This window comes from Salvia hispanica, chromosome 1, assembly GCF_023119035.1.
Source record: "Salvia hispanica cultivar TCC Black 2014 chromosome 1, UniMelb_Shisp_WGS_1.0, whole genome shotgun sequence".
NCBI lineage: Eukaryota > Viridiplantae > Streptophyta > Magnoliopsida > Lamiales > Lamiaceae > Salvia > Salvia hispanica.
Window position 1 is genome coordinate 36289625 of NC_062965.1, and position 3785 is coordinate 36293409.

Here is a 3785-nt window from a genome sequence, read left to right on the forward strand (position 1 = left end):
AATAACATCTCCTAAATCCCGTGCCATTTCTCAAGTGTGACATCTTCTCTGGGATGGAGGGAGTACTAAACTATGAATGAGAGTCTGATCATATGCTTCTCAACAAATAATGAAAATGAACCCACTGATACTTGATAGAGTACATAAATGATGGGTTGCCAATAAAAGTTTGGGAGTTTAGAGCATATAACACACATTCACCTAATACATAAGGTTCGAGTGGTTTTAATAGATACAAAAAATTCTACAAAAGAAAAGAGTTGTGGCCAAACATATACCATCACCATGTATAAATGCTTCGACAACTCTTCAGTAGTATCAATGACAAAAAAACTCTCATCTAGTTATCCAAAATAAAATACCCGGAGAACGATACCATCATGCCTTCTTTGCCTAAAGCATCCCATCAATTTCCAGAAGGTCAAAGACAAATGCCCCATGAGCAATCTCTGGGAATCCCCGAAAGAGATCCATAAGCTCCGGCTCCTTGACTAGTTTCTTTGATATATATAATTGTTGTTTCATGGTTAGGCCCAGGATGCCTTTGAGTTAATCAAATACTTCAGTCCGCTTAGTACTAAGATTGAAGTCATAACCTGTAATGTAACGCTCAAACCCGACTCAGAAAATACGGTTAACATAATTAAAACACTTCACAAAAGAGAAAAAAAAAACAAACTTACTTTAACATAATTATTAGAACTTTAAAACACACAAACGAGAAATTACAGAAAAAAAATACTTAGGAGCGACAATTAAAACAGCTCTCGAACTTTTCCCTCCTAAAGTAAAGTATCATAAAATATCATGTTTTTTTTTCTTTTTTAAATGAAACAACGTTAGTCACCAGCTATAGCTCTATACACGCACGATGACTAGTGTTGTTACGCTACCCAACAAAAAGATTTCTCCTTCAAAAAGTTTAAGTATATGCCACTAGAGTTTTAGTTCAAAATAAGTATGTACAGGCCAATCAGATGTGCTATCGTGCCATAATCTCTCGGTCTACTTTTCCCTTGCTGAAACTACAAAAGAAAGTAAACAAAAGAATAAGCCACATGTAGTTAATTAGTGACAATATAAGCTATATAAATGCCAACATACTAATAAACCCAAACACATCTCCATAGGTAAACTGAAAGCATAACTGAATGCTTATATATAAGAAAGTTTATCTAATGATTTAGGCTTTTATGCTAAAAGTCCTTTAATCAAGGCTCGCCAAGTCTTCCATAAAATAGGCACAGCCTATTCCAAAGAATTCCTGATACAATACCGATATTGTACCGGCCACAAAATCCCAATATTTATAATATTTCATCAATACATTATCTAAACAAAGAAGTGTGATGAAACATTATGAAAACACATATTTTCCATTCAACCCTCATAACCTTACTGAAACTTTCATCCACTAATTGTAAAATAGCAACACAATTAATTTTATCAATAAACTCTATCATCCACAACTTACCATGATCACAAAATAAACAAGAACTTCTTAGGTTTTCATAATTTGCATTATTTAAAGATACCATCAATAGCAATGTATACAATATGACAAGATTTTCTACATGGGTGAAATTGTGCTTAGTGCAATATACATATCACTAACCAATTACGAAGACTCGAGAATCCCTTAGCCCTTGATGGAATGAGAAGCTCTTCCACTGCAATTAACTTCTTGAGCTTCAAAAGCATACCACAGTCATAACACAATTAAATTAGTAGCAATAACTCAAAGAAAATCAAATTACTCCAGTATGTAGAATAATTTAAAATGAAAGCCACAACTGAGTATAAAAATTAGAGAAATTTAATAATCATTCCAGAATATTCATCCATGAATTATTTTATTGTGTGGATGAGAGAAAAACTTAGAGAACACAAGCTTGAGTCAAAAACAAAAAAAAAAAAAAAATCCCCAAATATACAACTAAAACTTTTAAGTTATTTTCAAAACTATTCACTATAAGGAATAAAATTCTTCACGCCATTGAAGCTATGAAATTCCTCCAATTTCAATTAATTAAAAGAGAATCTAGGTCAATTGAAGAACAATTCAGCTCAAAACTCAATTAAATTTGCAGGAAAGGTCGAGCTCCTTCTAAATTTTGCAACAACTCACCTTAGATGTGCTTCAAGCCCTAGGCCTTAACTTTTCTGGTGAAAGATGAATAAGGGAGAAAGGAGATAGGAGATAGACGAGTATATACGTCCTGATCGGAGCCGGAGAGTGGATTGGAGCTGGACCGAAGAGGACAGAGAGAGATATGCTATTCTATAAGGGATAACTATGTGTTTGTGTGTGAAAAGGTGTGTTTCACGACACCTAAGTTTTGAGGGAGAGATAGATTTATATCTTTCCCAAATTAACACCCTTAAGCCCACCTAGCAAGTTTCCCATTATTTAACTATTTTTTATTTATTTTAAAAGTAACAAAGTAAACAAAAAAAATCTTCTCTAATTTAGGAAAAATTTATAACTCCAAATTCTCATGAACTCTAGGCCCAAAATTTTGGGTCATTACATGTAACATCCATCCATGACCTGAAATAACATTATTTAATATTTTTGTATATTTTATTAGCAATTGAATTTAAACTATTAGTGAGTATAGGATAGAGAAATATTTATTAAATCTATATATTATCGATATAATATATGGGTCGTATATGGACTCATAAATGTTTAATATTGAAATTTAATTTGTATGCATGAAAGTGTATAGAAATTGTGAACGTATGTGCACGGGAATAGCTAGTATATGTGTATCTTAAATGATATAAATTAATTATGGTATCTATATATTAGTAATAAGGATGTGAGTTATACTAATAATTAAATAAAGAACATATTGAAGTTATACGTTAGAGGATAATGTATATACGTGGCAAACCTTTAGGTTTGCATGCACAAATATATATTTGGGAGTGCCATTTGTATTATTATAAGTTAAAAGAAAGCTTATGTAATACACGTGGCTAATTATAAAACTTCCACTACCAGAGCAAGGAATTGGAGTGTTTATAATTTAGAAGGTTTGTAAAACAATATACATATCGTTTATTCTGTCGGCCAAAAAAAACCGTCTTAAAGTATACGCATGCTTCATTTTCCTCAAGTAGAAAAGGAGGGTAATAGTAATAAAAAAAAAGAGGGAGGACAGTATAATTTTAGAGAGAAAAAGGGAAAGAAAAAGTCATCCTATCTTTTCATAGAATTGAGAGTTGTAGAAAATGAGTGGAATAATTTTTAGAAGGCGCATAACTCATGCACATACATCCACTCTGCTAGGATTGAGGATTGTAATTTTAAAAGCAGAATCAGGAGATCAGCTAGATTATCCATCAGAATCAGGTGTGTATAAATCACACTTTTAATTTTACATATTTTATGTGATTGAAAACTATGTGTTAAATTGGAGTGAATATTTGAATCATATGATGTGAGCCTGAAATGGTTGTGTTATTTGATATTGATGGTGTAATATGATGTGGATATGTGATTTGTGCAATGGATATGTTTATCTATAGTATTGGAGTTAATTGATGGAATATATAGATATGTAATTGGTGCAATGAATATGTTTATCTATAGTATTGGAGTTAATTGATGGAATATATGGATATGTAATTGGTGCAATGGATATGGAATTATTTGAATCATGAGATTAAAGAGGATATGTGACTGTCTTGCTCTGGATCTGATATACAATGGCAATAGACCTACGGGTCATATACAATGATAATGGACCTACGGGTCGAAGAAAATATGCAAAGAG

General features: G+C 32.0%; 1 long non-coding RNA gene across 1 annotated transcript; it reads right to left on the minus strand.

Moving 5' to 3' along the window:
• Positions 1-202: 202 nt before the first annotated feature.
• Positions 203-2348, minus strand: LOC125209528. The gene is made up of 3 exons (XR_007174331.1): positions 2129-2348; positions 1616-1689; positions 203-1025 (listed from the first exon to the last, which is right to left on the minus strand). It is a non-coding gene; the product is annotated as an uncharacterized LOC125209528 (long non-coding RNA).
• Positions 2349-3785: the final 1437 nt, after the last annotated feature.